Source organism: Anabrus simplex, chromosome 4 (assembly GCF_040414725.1).
Source record: "Anabrus simplex isolate iqAnaSimp1 chromosome 4, ASM4041472v1, whole genome shotgun sequence".
NCBI classification, from domain to species: domain Eukaryota; kingdom Metazoa; phylum Arthropoda; class Insecta; order Orthoptera; family Tettigoniidae; genus Anabrus; species Anabrus simplex.
This window is the reverse complement of record NC_090268.1, coordinates 364,209,594-364,231,796: the sequence shown is the minus strand read 5'-3', so window position 1 is coordinate 364,231,796 and position 22,203 is coordinate 364,209,594. Positions and strand designations below refer to the sequence as shown.

Here is a 22,203-nt window from a genome sequence, read left to right as displayed (position 1 = left end):
GTGTCCATTGTTCAAACATGTTTGTAATAAGAAACATCCATGATGAACAGGAGGGATGTAACCTAAGAGAGACAATACGTCAGCAACTTTCTTCTTTTCAATAAGTCTAGGTCCGTCATACTTCAGTCGAAGAGTAGGAGCTAGACTTTGCCTACCATGTTTCCTGAAACTTACTTCACGCCAGGTATCATGACAGAATGTCTCGCTAATGAATCAAGATGACATATTCAGAAGGTTTTTTTTTTTTTTTTTTTTTTGCAAGTTGCTTTACGTTGTACTGACACAGATAGGTCTTATTGCGACGATGGGGCAGGAAAGGGGTAGGGGTGGGAAGGAAGCAGCCATGGCCTTAATTAAGGTACAGCCCCGGCATTTGCCTGGTGTGAAAATGGGAAACCATGGAAAACCATCTTCAGGGCTGCCGACAGTGGGGTTCGAACCCACTATCTCCCGAATACTGGATACTGGTCACACTTAAGCGACTGCAGCTATTGAGCTCAGTATATTCAGAAGAAACTTTCCATCTGCGTACATTCCTTAGTTTGACAACCAGACCATCAACAGGCTTCTTTCTGAAGACAAATACTTATTCTGAGTGCCTTATTACAAAGAAATGCTCTCTTTTCATGCCCTAGACAACAAACAGATTCTTCTTGACTGACTTTTGGATGATATTCAACCACTATTCTGGACTGTACACATCTTGTACTTGTCGGCATGTGTAATTTTGAATTGTTGCAAAATCCCTATCTGACAGCAACATCATAAGACCGCCAATGGGGGTGTAGTACTCAATGACATGAAATCATCCAGTTCAGATACTGCCAGAATAGAACAATGTTCCAATTCTTATTTTCGACACAGCAACCATCAGAAGATACCATGAGAGACTTTGCTTTTATGTCATTTTTCTCACAGTAATGTAAAAGGCAGCTTAACATTTTGAAAGCAGTATTGATACTTGAGAAAATTCAAAACAAAATATTGGAGATTATTGATAAAATTTTTGTAGAAACACTACAAGATAAGTAATATATAATTGGCCATTTAATGGTATTTCTATAAACTTTTTATCAATAATCTCCAATATTTTATTTTGAATTTTCTCAAGTATCAACAATGCTATAATTTCTAAGAAATGTATTTATGTCGTTATTTTAATCTTATTTATGTGTTTGCGTGGATGATGGCTCCAAGAGCTGAAAAATGTTCATATTTATTCCATTAATAACCTATTTAGGCTGCAATATGTGTATTGATTTGGTGGCTTAACTATATATATTGTACCAGGAAATAGTTATGGGGCCAGAGCATGGGAAGGATCTCAGGTAGTGTGTGGTTGTGATTGGAGTCTGTACAGAGAAGGATGATTTTGCAGGGCAAATAATAGATGGTAATTAAAACTTTTGACAATATTTATTGGTCATCTCAAGCAAATCACCCTGCTTATCACTCATCAAAATTAAATTTCCAATTGATCTCTTTAGAATGCAATTAGGTAAATGAAATATATGCGCTGTTATAAACCAATACATCCACTCGATGTTAATAATGTTCAAAGTAAATACCAGTTTCCTATGATCTTGATACACCCTAAAGTTCATCTAGGATCTCTCATATGAACTCAAATTCAAAATAACACTCTGATCAGAGAACTTTATTTAACCACTGGTTGATTTATCAAGATTTTTAAACTGCAAATTAAGTCCATCACTTGTGGTGAAAAACCTGAAGTCTTTCTAAAATTATTGAACATAATATTATCTTCCACTTGCTTTAGCAATCTTATAGTTCTAATTAAATATTTTCAGTCACTTGCTGAATAAATCCTACAGTTCATCTAAGCAAATTTTACAAGATTGTTAAATAGTGCACTTGTTATATGACAAGCACTACAGTTCATCTAGTTATTGTGAAATGATTTCAGTTTACACAACTTCGAAGAGAAACCTAAAGTTCATTGAAATATGACTTGAAGTCCAACAATTTCTACAAGCAGAATTCACACGATTAAAAATTACGAAGCACTTTTCATTTGATCAACGTAGCACTGTTGAATGATTGAGTGCATTATTAAAAGGTCAGTTATTGTCTAAGTGTAATTACTCACTTAAGAAAAGGTAAAATACACTTATATCACCTGTGTTCTGCTCATACAAATGGATGAAGTACAGCTCTGCTGTTTGGTGACTGGAGCTTCTGCAGTGCACAGCCTGAACTCGAACTCAGCACCAGCAGCGTACCACGTTCCGTCCCACGACGACACCACGTTTAATCCTTCCTAGATACCATGATTAATCCCTTGCTGGATACCACGAATGTGGTGTTTTAAAAAGAAATATTGAAACACGGGAAAGTTCAATTGGCAGTATACAGCGAGTTGTAGGACTATTAATTATCATTAATGAATTGTATTTCACACTGAAATAAGTCCGAATGCACAGTTTGTACTCGCTCTTTTGTATTATGGCACTAAATATGCGACTTGGAATAGCACAGTCTATGTCACAGTTCGAGCTATAAGTCAAGTTACTGTAGAAATAAAATATCGCTTCTGCAGTCAAAGGCATAGTCTTTCCCTACACAGTTTATAAGACATGAAATGAGACACTAGTACAGTTTATAATAATCACAGATTATGTCAAAAATCAATATAAGAATAACTATCACAGTCCATTAAATACTCAAATAAATGCAATAAAGGTCAATTCTAGAGCAGTTTCTGGAATCCTAATATTCACTGCTTAAGTGGTTTTTTATGAATGAGTTCGTATGACCTAATACCACCATAAAATGTTCTTAATATTCAGTTCTTTTCTTATGACACTAATCGAATGTTCAAGGAAAAACATGAAATTAGCCACACTCAGTCCTATTACTGATTATTTGAGTGGAATAGCACTTCAGATAGTTCACAATCATAATTGTATAAGAGAAATGCGTCTCAAGACCAATGAAATTATCATTAAATGAAGGTTTAATTTATCATGGACAATTTCCTATAATGCTTGTGACTGTAAATGATCACGACAGAGTTCAAATATGTGAGGAATTAACAAAGTCCATAATACTGTCGAATGGTAAATTAAACACTGGTATTCTCAGTTCTACATAACTGCACAGTTTCTATAGCAAGATCACGTGTTCAAGAAATTCGTAAATCTTATACGACGAAACTCAGTTTGATAGAACTTTATAACATTTCACGCGTTCGCAACGCGGTTGAAACTTCACTTACAACGATCTTGCACAATTTCAAAGTTTTAGAATATGACTTGCACATCTCTCACGAAGCGCGACGGAGCAGTATGACTTCTAGCCATGACCGAGTTGTAGATTTCAAATGACCATACCCTTGAGTCGTTGACCTGTTTATATTCTGCTGGGAGCGAGCTCACTGGGTCAGGCGACAGAGGGGTGGTTATGCATTCCAAACTTCTACTCATCATATCTTCTAAACTACTAGGTGGATTGATTTCAAATTTTCAACATTGTATATTTGAAATGTGGGGTACATGTTGGTGTTTGCCTCATTTTCATCTGTCGAGTCGTTTAGAAGTTATAAAATTGTTTCTAGACGTTTCCATGGGGAGGTGAGATACATGTGGCGCTGACGTCACTTGACCTTGTTCCCCTCTCTTGCTGTCTGCCTCACACTGACAGAGCAGTAGAGACGAGAACATTTCCTTGGACAGCTGTTCCTTATGTCACAACTCAGCCATTCTTCCATAATTAAAGATTTTATAACCTGATGTGCCAGGGCCTAGGCCTTCCTGGTATAATATTATGTACATACATTTTTTCAGTGAAAATTTGTCTGTACTTGTCTGCAGACACTGGCTCATAGGATATCTGCTTGCAAAAGACATTCTTATAGTAGTCATAACACGAGATGATTGTTCAGTCAGCACCCAGGTACAATCTCCCAGCATTGTCGAGCGTCAGCAGTGACATTCAGATTTTGAATTTTTTTCGTTGTGTTCTCCAACATGGTTCACTCCTGTTTTCAAATATACTTTTAGGCTCACTGAATGTTTAACCCATTTGTCTTGGGGTGGCGTGCTTCCTCCAGATGCAATTTGCTTTTGTATATTCTACTTGCAACCACTATTATTATGTAGGCCATGAATGGCTAGAAAAGGCTTCTTACATATTTTAACATCACTGTCATTAATTTTTACGTAGTAGGAAATGGTCCAATTTCTTCGGGAATTTTCACCAATTGTCTTATGATGATGTGCAACTGCACTACATTTCACTGCACCAAATAAGTATGCATTCTGAACACCAGAGTAACCTCTTTCCCAGAATGTCTTGAAAGTTTGCCTTGTATTGCTTTCAAATACTTTCTCAAAACACTGAACTGGACAATGGCAGTTAGGTCCTACATCCTTTTCATCTACTGTTTTTCCAGTATGAGATACATATTCCTCACCTGTATTTCATAACAGGCTCCTGTGGCAGCAACCTCCCGAGGTTGTGGGTTCGGATCCCACTGGTGTCTGGCTGGCCATTTTTGTTCTGTACTTAACATCTCTTCAACACGTACTACATGTACGTAACACGACCTAATACGTTGAAAGTCTGTTTCGATAACGGAACATGTTTTATCTATCTTGTAGACATCATCAGCCGAAAAGTTTTAAGATCAAGCACAAAAGACAAGGACAAAAAACAACATATTAAAATAATTTGGATTGCTGAATGCGTCAGTTAAAATAGTGAAGAATGTGCTGGAAAGTTCTGAGCATAACACTTGAATACTGTCAAAAGTGAAATAAAAAAACTGTACATATGAGATGATTCAATAAAATTAGTATTAACGTCCTTCTTGACTTGATGGTGCTGTACTGATATACAGTATTCCGATGTGTCAGTAAAAACTTGATAATAAGGAGCACAATGTTTAGTTTCAGTAGAATAAAGACGATCGACAAACATGTGATAAACATGAGTGCGGAATCCAGTAAAAAGATGTTAAGATCATCTTATTGGCGTGATGGTGTTGACAATTCTTGTTAAGAAATTAGGCGGAATATCTGATCGTAATATTGTATGTAGAATGTGCAGTGGAGAGTCCTAGAATGAGAAATGACGGCTATTATTAACGTTAAATGTATGCAAGTTTTTAAAGTATCTTGTAATATAAAAGAAGAATGAATGAAAATAAAATGCAGCACATCTGACTACTTACATTCTCGCCTACCCAAGAATGACTAGCTTAGCGTGGTATGGATGTTTGGGGCTAACTGGAGGTGAACTATGGAGGCCGTGTGTGATGGGAGCTGGTATGAGGGGAGAGTAGGGGAAGGCTGGAACCAATAGGTGGGGAACGACTGCGTGGAAGCTTGTTAGAAGGTTTGTCAAAATAGGAACTGTTCAGCAATGCCTCGAAAATTATGTTCACAGTTTCTGAAATTTCATTCAAATTCCAAGCAGGATTGCATTTTTGGTCTATATTAAAAAAATGTTTTCTAAAACGTTGAGTAAATTGCCCTTGTTATGAAAATAAAGAATTTTTAAGTCCTGTTCTATGGAAGCCACGGAATGATTGGACTCTGTTATATGAGTGCTCATGGCGGGTATTTTTTGTGCTTGGTGGCGTTGACATGTTCTTTATGTCTAATTAAAAAGCTTCTTCCGGTTTGCCCAATGTAGCTCACGGAACATTGGTTGCAATTTAACTTATATACACCTGATTTGTTGTATTTATTCACAGTGTTATTGATTTTATGCTGGTTATAAACAAAATTAGTATTGTTGACTGTTTTAAAGGCAATATTGGCATTATGTTTCTTAAGAATATTGGTGATTTCGTAAATCCTATTATTGGTGTAAGTGAATGTGGCGTAGTTATCCGTTTTCTTTTTTGTTTCTCGTAAAAGGGCTGAACTGAATTTGTTAACAATTTTGCTGACTATCCTATCTATGAAATGCCTGCCAAAACCATTTCTCTTCGATATTAAGCGGATGGTATTGAATTCCCTTTTACGATTTGCGTCAGATAAAGGGACGTGAAAAGCTCTATGAATTAAGCTACAAAAGGTTGCTCTTTTTTGAGAGTCTTGATGCATCGAATCTCAACGAATGGTATTTATGGTTTCGGTGGGCTTCCTATAGATAGTATAAGAAAATTTATTGGAGCTGTTGTTAATAGTGATATCTAAGAAGTTTAAAGAATTATTGACTTCAACTTCGGAAGTAAACTTGATCCATGGGTTGACCGCATTCAAGTGCCGTTAGAAATGTTGTGATCTATTAAGGCAAACGTATCATCAACATAGCGCATTCAGAATTTTATTATGAATTTTGGAGTTTTCCAAAGGGTCGAAATAAATTTCTGCCATTACTCCTGCCCATAGGAAGACTGTCCTGCTTGTAAATTTTTCCATTAAAATTGAAATAGTTATTGGAAGTTACAAATTCTAAAATATTTAAGAACTCTTCTATTTCTTGTATGCTTAATTTACTATTTTTTGGAAAATTGTCCTTGATGATCTTTAAAGTATTTTTGACCAGTATATTACAATACATATTTTTTATGTCAAAAGAGTACATTTATTGTTGTGGTTGTAACACAAGGTTTTTAGTCAAATTACAAAATTCTATAGAATTCCTAATAGATCTGGGGTTTTCAAACTTGTAGTATTTTTTCACAAAGTTGTGGATAAATTTGGACTTTAGGCAATGCTTTGGCTGTAGGAATACTGGGGTTCATGTTGATAAGTTTCTGAGAATCATATTCACTGAGAATAAAGGATGTTTGTTTCAATATTTGTTTTAAGTTCTTTTGAATATTATTAGTTGGATCTTTCTTCATCAGTTTAGATGAATTTTCCGAAAAGAATGGTTCGGTTTTTTGCACATAAGTCTCTTTGTTCATAATAACTAGCATTCCTATTTCCGCTTTAGTGACTATCAGATCATTCTCGTTGATTTTTTGTTTTAACGAGTCAATGGCTTTTTTAGGGAATGAAGGAGCTGTGGATTTGTTGACTTCAATTAGGTTGGAGAGTTATTTACGAATGTTGAGTCTAATTTCTGTTTGATTGTGAGCTGGCAATTTTTGTATAGCACTTTCAGCTTCAGCAGTAATGGCAATGGCATCTTTTAATTTAAAGGCAGCAGGCCAATTATATTTAGGGCCTTTTTCCAAGATGTTGATATCTAAAGCACTAAGTTGGATATCAGAAAGATTTATAACCAGGGTCGTGGAACTTCAAGTCTTCTGAGTCAGATTCGTTAATGTACCTATTGTGCGGAGGTGAGTTTTTGCTAGAATTATTATTATGCATGAGTGTGTTGAATTTGTTACCTAGAGTGGTGTGTTTTTTATTATAACATTCTCTATTTTTGTAAGTGCGAATTTCTGAAAAGAATCCCATTCTAAAGAGGTTAGAGTGGATGAAGCAACCAGATGTGCTTCATATAGTAGTAGATAAAAGGAAAGAAGAGAAGGAGAGGGGGAAAGAAGTGAGAAGAAGGAATGATCCAGATCGTATACAATGTAAATTAGTAAAATTTTCAAGTGGCCTGCTAAATTATTACAATGTACATACTAAGACATTTTAAAGAATAAAATAATATTAATAATTTATGTTTCCCACGTAAAGAAAGGTAAACAAATCCCAGAAGAGAAAATTTTGTAATGGGAGATCAGGTATGAGGGAACTGAGCGGGGGGAGCAGGGCAGATTGAGCAGAAAAGAGAGTAAATAAAAATAAAAAAAAAGACCAAAATAAACAAGCATATTAGAAAAAAAGGGGGGTCATGCCTGGGCAAACGTAATAAGAGAAAAATAAATATAGAAAGAGAAAGCAGACTGATTAATACAATCTTCTCACTGCTAGCAAAATTAGGTAGAAAAAGGTTTAATGGGCTTTTTAAATGTCAGTAGGGGACTGAGTGGATTGGAGTTGGGTAGTACTCAGAGAGGGAAAGGAAAGGTTCCGGAAAGGGCCAAGTCAATGAGGTGAAAGTCTGGCAGAAATATTCTGAGATGCGGAACTGGCACGGTGATTTTTAAGTAGTACAAGATCAAAAAGCTTAAAGGTAGGGGTTCGGACCCGAGAGTTACAGGCTTTTTTATGAAGATCCCTAGCGTGAAGTAGGTTTTGAAGAGCTCGTTGCAACTGAGAATGAGTCAGAAGGTGAGGGAAAGTATTCAACAAGGGTAAGTCCCAACTTAAAGAAAGAGGGGTGAGTAGTTCCCTGCCTAAAAAGAGCTTAGCCGGGGTATAACAAGTGGAACTGTTGATAGAAGAATTTAATGCTACGACAAAATATGAAAGTTCAGTATCCCATGATCATGATCATGGGAATGGAAAATGGATAAAAAGGATCTTAAATTGCGATGGTAGCATTCAACAATATTAGCTTGAGGATGGTAAGGTGAAGTACAAATCTTGTTAATGGCAGAAGAAAAACAAAAATTATAAAAAACTTTGGAAGTAAAAATCTATGCATTATCAGAAACAAGGACCTTCGGAAGACCAGTAATCGAAAAAAATTTGATTAGATAGCAGATTTATGAAAATTTGTGAAGAAATGTTATGCAAAGGGCGGACAAATTTAGGAATTTAAAAAAGCCATCAAGCAAGGTAAAAATACAGGTGTTAGATTTAGAAGATTTCACAAGTGGGCCAACGATATCGATGTAAAATTTTTCGGCAGGATAGGTGGCAGGAGATGCAGCATAATTACCATATGGGAGATGATTTAGGGGCTTATGTTTCTGACATTAGTCACATGAGCAAACCCAAGAAAAAACATCTTTACGCATTTGAGGCCAGAAAAATTGAGAAGCAAGGCGGGCGTAGATCTTAGCCCTACCAAAGTGCCCTCTAACAGGGGAGCCATGAAAATATTGAAAAAACATTGAGCGTAAAGCAGAAGGAAGAACAAGATGAGGGATAGCCTTAGGAGTAGGTTTGAAAAGAATTAGCTGATTCTGGAAACGAAAGGGACCAGAATAACCAAGGGAGGAAAGATCTCGAGCAAGTTGTTGGCAGTATGGGTCAAGTTTTCGATATTGTAAGCAAGACTGAAAAGAAAGAGGAAAATTCGTAAGAGAGGAAATAGAGGTAATGGAATTAATCGGAAGAGAATCTATTTCAGAATCATGAGATTGATGATCTTCAAAAAGACGGGATAGGGCGTCAGCAATGGAATTGTTATAACCAGAAATAAACTTAAGAGAAAACTTGAATCGGGATAAACGGAGCAACCAACGACCGGTGCGACCTATTTTAGGTGCATTATAAAGGAGCCACGAAAGAGCTTGATTATCAGTACTGACAATGAATTCACGGTGATCAAGATAATCGGAAAAGTTTTCAATGGAAAGAATGAGGGCAAGGGCTTCTTTTTCATAGGTGGAACATTTGCGTTCAACAGGAGATAAGATGCGGCTGAAATAGGCAACGGGGAGAGTGTGGCCATCAAAGGTTTGTTGCAAAATGGCACCGATAGCTACATCAGAGGCGTCAGTGGAAAGTTCAAAGGTTACATTAAAATCAGGAAACTGTAAAAGGGGAGCATGAGATAATTTAGATTTCAAGAGATCAAGTGCAGTTTGTTGAGGGGAGGACCAATAAAATTTGATGCCTTTCCTTTTAAGAAGATTTAAAGGTTCAGAAATTAATGAAAAATTTGGAATGTTCTTGGCATAGAAACCAACCATCCTAAGAAAAAAACGTAGTTGTTTTAGGTTCTTGGGAGGAGGAACTTTATGAATAGTGGAAACTCTTATCGGGATCAACCGCGATACCTTGGGAACTCAAAATGTGTCCAAGGAATTTAACGGAAGTTATTGCAATCAAAACCTTCGAAGGGTTAACGGTTAAACCAACAGTGCGAAGACAAGTAAGAACTTCACGAACATGGGACAAATGAGATTGAAGATCGGGAGAATAAATCAAAATGTCATCAATAAAGGGAAACAAATACTTAATGTCAGAAAACAAAGAATCAACAAAACGTTGCATTATCTGGGAACCAAGATTTAAACCAAAAGGAACTTTTTTGAACTGGTATAAGCCATTGGGAGTAATGAAAGCAGTATAACAAAAACTGATTTCATCCGAAGGTATTTGATTGTAAGCAGAATTGAGAGTGAAAATTGAAAAATATTTGGAACCGGAGAAATGTTTGAAAGCGGATTGTAATTTGGGCATGGGGTAGGCGTCATATAATATCCTATCATTCAACTTTCTATAATCCACGATGAATCTAGCGGATCCATCAGGCTTGTCAACAACAAATGCAGGTGAGGCATAATTAGAAGACAAAGGAATGATAGTATTATCTTTAAGCATTTTGTCTATTAATTGGTTCAAAACCTTCATCCTAGGAGGGCTAAGAAAATAAGGGGAGGAACGAACTGGAGTAGTATCAGTAAGGTCAATATGTGCAGAGAAATTTTTGACGGTACCCAAAGTTGGGATGATGACGTCAGAGAATTCAGTAAGCAAAGCTTGGATATGATCGCAATGAACAGAAGTGATATTAGAAGAAGTAGAATGTAAAGAATGAGGGTAATCGAAAGTATCCATCAAAGGGACTGACTTGGAAGAAAAAAAAAACCATAGAATGCACAGAATCAAGAACAGTATGAGAAAAAAATCATAACCTAAAATAATAGGAGATGATAAATCTTTTACAACAAGAAAAGTGAAAGGCCAAGAGAAGTATTGCATTTTGATATTCAAAGAGATCGTACCAAGAACATGCAAGGGTTGATTCGAAGCAGAAAGACATTGAGTAGAGGATGGAAGATAATGCAGTTGGCGAGAAATTAATTTTAAAGATTCAAAAAACTGGAAACTAATCTCAGAAACTGCAGCTCCCAAATCAAGGAGAGCAACAGAGGGTAAATTGTTTACAGTTACAAGAACGTGGGAGGTGCGAGGTAAAAATGAGGCACAATCAGTGGAAAATTCAAAAGTGTGTATTGAAGAGTAAGGTTGAGATACCTGAGAAAGAAAAGGCAGGTTTTCCCCCCAGTAAATGTCTACTGCCTAACGACGTGGGAGAAAGGCGTTTTCCCGAAGGATGAGTGTTACAATATTTTGCAATGTGGCCAGATTCTTTGCAACGAAAACAAACCACAGGGGCACGAACTGTAGGAACGGAAGAGGGAGCCAATGATTGAGGTAACGAAGTGGAATGAATTACTGGTGGTGGAATAGAAACATAAGAATGACCACCTAAAGAATTAATGAGCGAAATTATATACCTGAAAAAGGGAAACGGGAGGATTAAGTACATTAAATAGCTGACGGAATGAAGGAGCAGCATAGAATTGTACAATGGAAATTAATTCCGAAGTATTATAAGCAATATTGAGAACATCACTATAGGTGATGATTGAATCTAGGTAATCATGTGCTGGTTCAGTGGGCACTTGATGACGTCGAATGAACTTGGTACTTAGCTTATATCGGACTTCAAGGGGTAAAAAATAATTATGTAATTCATACCAATTAGAAAAACTGGACATATTATCTAACCAAAAAGTCGAAAAAAACAACAAAAAAAACAGTAGTCTTAGTGGATAAGAGGCCAATTAATTGCGGAAAGGAAGCGACCTTAATATTTAAAAATTTTCGAACCGAAAAAAGCCAGATGGTTAGGCTATGAGGGTCAGTTGCCTGTAATTGAGCAACTTGAAGTAATGATTGCTTAATAATCTGTATACTGAGTAAGCTGTCAACTGAAGCATTTTGAGGTACGGGAGAAGCAGAATAGCCAGGCGGGGACAGAGCCATAGAATACTGTTGAAAAGAAGGTTTTACATCTTCGGTTAATAGGTTAAGTGTATAACTGGTAAATTATGGGTAAATGGAAAGAGAAGTAGAACTAGAAAAAGAAATTAAGTCACGAACAGGAGGGTTAGGCAAAGACAAATTATGGCAGGGTGGGGAAATAAAGAAAAACAGAAAAAGAATGAATATGTAAAGGGAAGCTTTACATATGTAAAGTATATGAGAAAACGAGTCAAAAGGAAAAATATTCCGCTACTATTTGTCAGGTTAGAATTTTGCATTGCGTAAATTGATAATATCTGCTGATAATGGGGGGTACATTGAGTGCATCAAGGTTACAGAGTCAAAGCTCAACGATGAGAAAATGCGAATGCAAAGCCAAGTTATAAATCAATGTGTGCCTAGAAACCAAACCACTGAGCCCAAAGTCATGCGCAATAGAAAACACCAGCAGAGTCTTTCGTAGTGCACATATAGTATTCGCAAGCTCGACTACCAGACGACATAGGGAAATAAGGCGAAGCATATAATCAGGATAAATTCCAAGACATCAGTAGAATTAGCGCAGGGATTTTTTCTGGACCTTTAACCAGGAGGTATACCACGGTAAGTACATCAGAAAAAAAAAAGGAGGGGAAGTAGGGATAGCAAAACAAGCTCAAACAACAATGATATATAAGTAATAATAATAATAACGTAAACGTTTCCACCTTTTCAATACTACAATATATTCACAAAATTACAAATTATACGGTACTAGTTTCGACCTATCTAGGGGTCATCATCAGCCGTATTGGAGCAAAGATCATTTGTGGCGAAATCCTAAGACAATGTTATTTAAAGAATAACAAGTGAAATGAGATGTTATGGCAATAGTTAATAATACAAGGAATATACATACTAAGGTTTTTAACAAAGAATAAAGTATAAATGGGGTGTTGTAAAAATTATAATCATGGAAATCAGTAAGTTCTTGTATTGAAATGAAATATGGCTTAGGAAGAGGGCTTAAGGTGGGGCTGAAGGGTACGGGAGAAAGTGTAATTGTCTTGGAAAAGTACCTTTGATTAAATTTAGGATTGAGTTTAGGTTGGCTGCATTATTGTTTCTGAGGAAAGTGATAAATAGATCGAAGAGTATGTTGGGTTTCTCTGAGATTTCATTGAGATTGTGACTGGCATTAAAGTATTGGTCTAGGTGTATGTAGTAATTTTCCATTATGTTCAGTAAAGGGCCCTTGTTTGCTAATACGAGAACGTCCATGTCTTGTTCAATATTGGTGAAATTATGGTTATAATCTTGCATGTGTTGGCCGATGGCTGAAAACTATTTATCACTTTCCTCAGAAACAATAATGCAGCCAACCTAAACTCAATCCTAAATTTAATCAAAGGTACTTTTCCAAGACAATTACACTTTCTCCCGCACCCTTCAGCCCCACCTTAAGCCCTCTTCCTAAGCCATATTTCATTTCAATACAAGAACTTACTGATTTCCATGATTATAATTTTTACAACACCCCATTTATACTTTATTCTTTGTTAAAAACCTTAGTATGTATATTCCTTGTATTATTAACTATTGCCATAACATCTCATTTCACTTGTTATTCTTTAAATAACATTGTCTTAGGATTTCGCCACAAATGATCTTTGCTCCAATACGGCTGATGATGACCCCTAGATGGGTCGAAACTAGTACCGTATAATTTGTAATTTTGTGAATATATTGTAGTATTGAAAAGGTGGAAACCGTTTACGTTATTATTATTATTACTTATATATCATTCTCAGTTCAATACGGACCAAAAACATGAAATTCATAACCTCAATCAACAAGGTTCAAATCACAAGATGTATTAACAAAACCACCAAAAGGAAACAATTTTAACAATCAAGAAATTCTGATAATTATCGAGATCAAATTACAGTAATTGCTCCATTTTCAAGCATAAGCTAAAATTCAAAAGGTTACAATGGGACTCATTAAGGGAAAAGTTGATTTGAGAATCGTGACTCAAATTTTCAAGATAGCCATGACAATACAAAGAAAAATTTAACAGGGACAATCATGAGACCGTGACTAGACCTAGGTATATCCCTATAGCTAGAAATAACATGTACACCTGGGGAAACACATTATGGAATGATAAATAGGTTCGACTGGAAAAAGAATATCTTATCGACAATAGAGAAGGGATCTAACAGCAATGTTTACACGTTAAAAGAGAAAAAGCATCATAATTACACACCATTTACGAAATAGTTAACAATGCGTAAAGGCCACTATTACAATTAAGAACCACGTAAAATTTGTGAAATAGGAAGGAGGCCAGAGGAACAGAAAAAATATGTAAGGACAGGGAATGGGAAGCAGTGTTGAAGGGAATGGCGTGGGTGAGAGAGGGTAAAAATCAGGCTGCTGTATCTATTTCAATGATTTTGAAATCACACGCACACAGCATGTACACAAAATTCCGTATCACTGAGAAAAGTTCGCCCAAGCACAAGTCCTTTGTACAAGAGTATGACCAAATCTGAAGGATTTGAAGTTGTTTAAACAAACAGTATGACGTGCCCAGAATGGGGCAAAGTTCGAAAAATATGCGAGTTAAGGCCTGAGGGGCCAAGCAGTGAAGAAAATCCAAAGTATCAGAATATCATAATTACAAGTCTGCTCACCGTGCACTGAGATGCAATAATGTCACGTAGAACGAAAATTATTTAAAATCGCCACGGGCCAGCCGTGCGAAAGAGTTCCTGCTCCCACCGCTTACATACACAGAGAATGCCAGACCCATGATAGGAAGACAGCGGCGACTTTTATACCGGAAGGAAGCGTAGTCGAGAACACACGAGAAACAAGTGACGCAATCGAGTGCAGGCAGGGAAGGCGAAACAGCAAGCAGTCGCAGGTGAGGCGAGTGAGCAGACAGAGCACAGTATGTCCAGTTGGAATGTTTACGGCAGCACGGCGGTGAAGTAGGCAGAAGGTAAGATAAAAGATGGACATAGTAGCTGTGATTTAAGGAGCACGTAACATGTGCTTCATATAACTTTGTGTTGAGTAGAGGTTTTTTCCTATATAGGAACTTAATTTCATTTCTAATCCATAATGAATTAGACTTAAACAGGGTTTTTCTGTGCCAATAAGAAGTACTGTTCTTGTTTTGATTAAACTTCAAGAAATTAGGTATAAGTTCATTACGTAAACATTTCTTCAAGAAAACAATGTCCTTGCCTATTTTTAATAGCTTAATCTTCTAATTCAAGTAGGTGTTAGCTTTAGTTGCCTGGTTGGCGTAATCATTGCATAAAATGAATTTCATTACAAAGCCCGTATTGTCATACATGTACTTTAAAGGTATGGTCAAATGTTCCACCTTTACAATACTAAAAGTTTTATTATTTAATTATTAAATAACATTTTTTTTAAATATAACAGAACATGTTTCATCTATCTTGTAGACATCATCAGCCGAAAAGTTTTAAGATCAAGCACAAAGGACAAGGACAAAAAACAACACATTAAAATAATTCGGATTGCCGAATGCGTCAGTTAAAATAGTGAAGAATGTGCTGGAAAGTTCTGAGCATAACATTTGAATACTGTTAAAAGTGAAATTGAAAAACTGTACACATGAGATGATTCAATAAAATTGGTATTAAAGTCCTTCTTGACTTGATGGTGCTGTTCTGACATACAGTATTCTGATGTGTCGGTAAAAACTTGATAATAAGGAGCACAATGTTTAGTTCCAGTAGAATAAAGACGCTCAACAAACATGTGATAAACATGAGTGAGTAAAAAGATGTTAAGATCGTCTTATTGGCGTGATGATGATGACAATTCTTTTTTTCTTTTTGCTCGGGGCTTTACGCAGCGCCGACACAGATAGGTCTTATGGCGACGATGGGATAGGAAAGGCCTAGGAGTTGGAAGGAAGCGGCCGTGGCCTTAATTAAGGTACAGCCCCAGCATTTGCCTGGTGTGAAAATGGGAAACCACGGAAAACCATTTTCAGGGCTGCCGATAGTGGGATTTGAACCTACTATCTCTCGGATGCAAGCTCACAGCCGCGCGCCTCTACACGCACGGCCAACTCGCCCGGTGTTGAGAATTCTTGTTAAGAAATTAGGCGGAATATCTGATCGTAATATTGTATGTAGAATGTGCAGTGGAGAGTCCTAGAACGAGAAATGATGGCTGTTATTAACATTAAAAGTAGGCAAGAATTTTAAAGTATCTTGTAATACAAAAGAAGAATGAATGAAAATAAAATGTGGCACATCTGATTACTTACGGTCTCGCCTACCCAAGAATGACTAGCTCAGCGTGGTGTGGATGTTTGCGGCTAACTGGAGGCGAACTATGGAGGCCATGTGTGATGGGAGCTGGTATGAAGGGAGAGTAGGGGAAGGCTGGAACCAATAGGCGGGAAGCGACTGCGTGCAAGCTTGTTAGAAGGTTTGTCAAAATAGGAACTGTTGAGCAAAGCCTTGAAAATTATGTTCACAGTTCCTGAAATTTCATTCAAATTGTAAGCAAGATTGCATTTTTGCTACAATAGTTTCATAGATAACACTACGTAGATAGCCACTCGTTATGTTCGGCTAACATCTTTGCCCTCACTTTCACCCATTTTGTTTCTTTTGTCTTTGCTACCATAGAAACTATGATGAAGAGTGGCACTCTGTTTAGCATTCTTAGCGTTGCCTAGGTCATACAGCCCACTCCACTCCATTAAAGATCCACTGGATATCCCTTGTTATGCAGCAATGATGGTGGGCTTTGTCAGCCATCTTTAAGATGAGTAAAGTGAGACTTCTGTACCAACAGCATATTACACATTACCTGGTCAGCTTGCGTGGGGGTTTGGCTCTGAAATGAGTGGGAGCTAAACATAACCCTGCGTGAGACACTGGGGTGGGGGGCCTGAACCCCGACACGGCGCATCCCAATGGCTGATAGGGAACGTCCTGTAGATATGCAGGACAGGTGCGAATAAGGCATGGTCAAATAAGCACCCGCGGATCAAATGAGGCTAAAAAGAAAATGGTCAATGGTCTCTAAGGCGGAAGAGGAGATCTCCCAACGGCTTGGAGGGCGGAAGAACTAACTAAGTCTTACCAAGTTGGTTTTATTCTTGGATAGAAGATATGGGACTGAATAACCCCCGGGATAAGGGGGCCCTCTTTATTAAGTGCCAACGGCCTCCAAGGAGGGCGGACGAGCGGGTATAGGGTAGGGCACTCTCTTGCCCTTGGAGTGGGAAACTGCTCCTATAGGCGGATGAACCAATATGGTCAACGGCATAGGATGGAGAAGGCCAGAGGGAAACCACTCCATTAAAGATCCACTGGATATCCCTTGTTATGCAGCAATGATGGTGGGCTTTGGAACTAAATGTAATTCCGGAGGTAAAATAGTCCCCAATTCGGATCTCCGGCTGGGGTCAGGGACAAAGCGTGGAAGAAACACAAGAAATATTATTTTAGGAACTTGGAATGTACGATCTCTCAACATTTGTGGTAAGCTAGAGAACTTAAGAAAGGAGATGGCTAAACATGACATCAACATATTAGGAGTGAAATAAAGTGGCCTGAGAAGGGGGACTTTTGGAGTGATAACTATAGAATTATATACTCTGGAGAAAAAGGAAGCCATGCAGGTGTAGGAATAGTATTAAATAAAAACATAGGTGTACGAGTTCAGAGCTATGTACAATACAGTGATAGGATAATTATGGTGAGAATAGAAAATGAACCAGTTGACATGATAATAATACAGGTGTACATGCCAACAACGAATATCATTCAGATGAAGAAGTGGACCAGGTATATGATCAGTTAGAGGAGTTGATGGATACAATTAAGGACAACGAGAACCTCATTTTTCTTGGAGACTGGAACGCCTCTGTTGAAGGAAAAGATGGGAAGACTGTAGGTCAGTATGGTCTTGGAGTAAGAAATGACAGAGGACAACAACTAATAGACTTTTGTAAAGCAAAAGGACTAATAATTACAAACACCTTGTTCAAACAGCCCAAGAGAAGAAGGTACACCTGGACTGCAAATAGATTATATTATGGTAAATGAAAGATAGCGTAACCAAGTCAAACAATGCGAAAGTTATCCAGGGGCTGATGTAGCGAGTGACCACCACCTAGTATTGTTAAAATCTGATTTAAGACTAAGAAAGAAGAGGAAGAATTTGGAAAAATATTGCAGATATAATGTGAGGAAACTAAAACAAGACAGAATCAAGGAAAACTATCAAACACTGGTAAAACAGAACGTTGCAGAAATACCCAATAGTACAATAAATGAGAAATGGATGGGCCTTAAACACTATCATAGAAGCTGCAAATCAGGTAATAGGGAAAACGACGAAACAAGCATGAGAACCATGGGTTACAGATTATGTGCTTGAACTTATAGAGGAAAGGAGGAAATTTAAAAACTCAGAGTGAAGAAGGAATCAGAAATTATAAAAGACTCCGAAACCTAGTCAACAGAGAAGCAAAGAAGGCTAAGGAAGAATATATAATGAGACAATGCAAAGAAATAGAAGAAAGAATGGAGAAAGGAAACATGGAAACTGCTTATGAATTGATTAAGAAACAATTCAGAACAGTCACTGGCCGTAGTAACAGCATATTAGATGAAAATGGGAAACTGTTGTCTGAGAGCAAAGAAGTGGGAGAAAGATGGAAGCGATACATAGAAACATTATATGAAGATCCTACTGACATAAATGAACTTGAAAATGAAGACAACATAAGTGACCAACTGGGACCCTCTTTAACAAAAGAAGAATATCTTAAGGCTGTGAAAGAATTGAAACCTAACAAAGCGCCAGGATGCGATGAATAACTGGAGAAATGATACAGAGACTGGATGATGAAACACACAGCTATATTTTTAAACTGATCAGGGAAATATATGAAACTGGAGAAATTCCAGAAGATTTTAAAAAGTCTCTCATAATCCCTATACCAAAGAAACCTGGAACTCTAAAATGTGAAGAACATCGCACCTTGAGTCTGTTGTCGCACATGTCAAAACTATTGACAAGAATAATATATAACCGAATAAGCAATAAAACTGAACCACATCTGGTTGAAGATCACTTTGGATTTAGGCTGATGACACACGGAGCGGTTTTCGCCGAGTCGGCAGCCGCATCGGACGCCGCCTGTGATTGATACACAGAGCGGTTTTTGCCGACTGTGACGAAACCACTGCCTGCTCGAACTGCATCTAAAATGACTGCTTATAAGCAGTCATCGGGTGCGTATCGAGCAGGCAGTGGACAAAACACATTAGCGAGCGTGACGTTAGGTGAGGAAGCTAGCTAAAATTACCGAAAAATAAAGGATTGTTCTTATTCTTATTCCAAAAGTCTACTTACTCTATATGTCCTTTTACGTGTATATTATTGAATTTCAAAGATACTTCATGATATCTAATACAAGAATACCTACCAATGATGCAATCGCCGCGTAAATTCAGCCACGCCCGACTAGAGCGAAGCATCAAGTCGGCCGTGATTCAGCTGAATGTATTAAATCTATGGCGCTAGAGCGCGCACAAAGTCTTCAAAACGCTCGCTGCACCGCCAGCTACACGACAGGCCGAGTCGGCAAATCTGCCGCCTGTCGGCGAGCACCGCTCTGCCTCATCCCATCTGATACAATAGAAACATGCGCCGACTCGGCGAAAACCGCGCCGTGTGTCATCAGCCTTAGGTGGAATGGAGGCACACGAGAAGCTATTCTAAAGTTACGACAGGTTATAGACAAAATGCTAGACGTAAAAAAACTTTTGTTTATTGGATTCGTGGATTTAGAAAAAACTTTTGATAATGTGAACTGGAATATGTTAATGAAGATTATGACAAGTGTTGGTCTAGATTTTAGAGATAGACGAATAGTATACGAACTCTATAACAACCAAAGAGGCATCATAAACATAAATGGTGAAGTATGGGAGGCTTATATAAAGAAAGGAGTACGACAGGGATGTAATTTGTCACCAGTGCTGTTCAACCTGTATATTGAGAAAGTCATTGAGGAATGTAAAGAGGAAATGGAAGGGATAAAGATAAATGGAGTAGAAATAAAAATGATAAGATTTGCTGATGACATAGCTGTCATAGAGGAGAACGCAGAGAAACTACAAAGTGCATTAATAAGAATGAATAAGATATTGAGAGATAAGTATAACATGAAAATTAATACAAAAAAGACCAAAATTATGGTATGCAACCGCCAGCATATTGCAGTCGACATCAGAATTAGTGATGTACCACTAAGGCAAGTAAATGTCTTTACCTACTTAGGAGGTAAAATCACTCCAGATAGCAAAAGTTCAGTCGACATAAAGAGCAGAATTTCCCAAGCAAAAATTGTTATTTACAAGAAAAGGATACTACTTACATGAAGGACTTTAAATGTGGAGACCAAGAAGAGATTTATTAAGTGCTATGTCTGGAGTGTGGCCTTGTATGGTTCAGAAACGTGGACTATTAGTGCACGTGATAAGAAACGTTTGGAACCATTTGAGATGTGGTGCTGGAGGAGGATGGAAAAGATCTCATGGACAGAAAAACTCACCAATGAAGAAGTTCTTTGATGAATAGGCAAAAAAAGATCCTTTTTAACAACAATAAGGAAAAGAAGAGACCAATTAATTGGCCATCTCTATAGGCACAATGGTTTCATAGTTAATGACATGGAAGGAATGATTCAAGGTAAAAGAGGAAGAGGAAGACCTAGACTGCAATATTCAAGACAGATCAGAGATGACGTAGGAACAGGCTCATATGTGGAAATGGAGAGATTAGAGGATTACAGAGAAGAGTGGAGAAGACAAATTGCTGCCAACCAATCTTAGGATTGAGAATTAAGATTAATAAAAATGTTTTCTAAAACTTTGAGTAAATTGCCCTTGTATGAAAATGAAGAATTTTAAGTCCTATGCAATGATTATGCCAACCAGACAAATAAAGCTAACACCTACGTGAATTACAAGATTTAGCTATTAAAAATTGGCAAGGACATAGTTTTCTTGAAGAAATGTTTACATAATGAACTTACACCTAATATCTTGAAGTTTAATCAAAACAAGAACAATACTTCTTATTGGCACAGAAATACCCAGTTTAGGTCTAATTCATTATGGATTAAAAATGAAATTAAGTTCCTATGTAGGAAAAAATCTCTACTCAACACAAAGTTATATGAAGCACATCTGGTTCGTTTGTCCACCCTAACCCCTTCAGAATGGGATTCTTTTCAGAAATTCGCACTTACAAAAATAGAGAATGTTATAATAAAAAAAACACACCACTCTAGATAACAAATTCAACACACTCATGCGTAATAATAATTCTAGCTAAAACTCACCTCCGCACAATAGGCACATTAACGAATCCGACTCGGGAGACTTGAAGTTCCACGACCCTGTTATAAATTTTTCTGATATCCAACTTAGCGCTCCAGATATCAACATCTTGGAAAAAGGCCGTAAATATAATTGGCCTACTGCCTTTAAATTAAAAGATGCCATTGCCATTACTGCTGAAGCTGAAAGTGCTATACAAAAATTGCAAGTTCACAATCAAACAGAAATTAGACTCAACATTCATAAATAACTCTCCAACCTAATTGAAGTAGCTGCCTCTGTGGATCCGTGGTAGAGTGTCGGCCTCCGAATCCCAAGATAGCGGGTTCAAACCCGGCAGAGGTAGTCGGATTTTTGAAGGGCGGAAAAAAGTCCATTTGACACTCCATGTCGTACGATGTCGGCATGTAAAAGATCTCTGGTGATACATTTGGTATTTACCCGACAAAATTAATTAAATCTCAGCCATAGACGCCCAAGAGAGATCCGGTTTACTCTGTCTGCCATCTAGCGGGCCTAGAGTAAAACGGAACGTCGTAATCGACGAGCAGACAGCCAGATGGCGTCAAATCGAAATGTCTGCACACGGTAGCTGAGGCCATACGAATATTATTATTATTATTATTATTATTATTATTACCACCTAATTGAAGTCAACAAAACCACAGCTCCTTCATTCCCTAAAAAAACCCATTGACTCGTTAAAACAGAAAATCAACGAGAATGATCTGATAGGCACTAAAGCGGAAAAGGGGAATGCTAGTTATTATGAACAAAGAGACTTATGTGCAAAAAACCGAACCATTCTTTTCGGAAAATTCATTTAAACTGATGAAGAAAGATCCAACTAATAATATTCAAAAGAACTTAAAACAAATATTGAAACAAACATCCTTTATTCTCAGTGAATATGATTCTCAGAAACTTATCAACATGAACCCCAGTATTCCTACAGCCAAAGCATTGCCTAAAGTCCGTAAAACATATATTCCCATAAGACCCATAGTTAAATATAGAAACAGCCCAACTTA

General features: G+C 37.4%; 1 protein-coding gene across 1 annotated transcript in view; it reads right to left on the bottom strand.

Moving 5' to 3' along the window:
• The window catches only part of LOC136871996 (dolichyldiphosphatase 1), a 111,126-nt gene that overhangs the window by 58,406 nt on the left and 30,517 nt on the right, over positions 1 to 22,203 (bottom strand). The window lies entirely within an intron of this gene.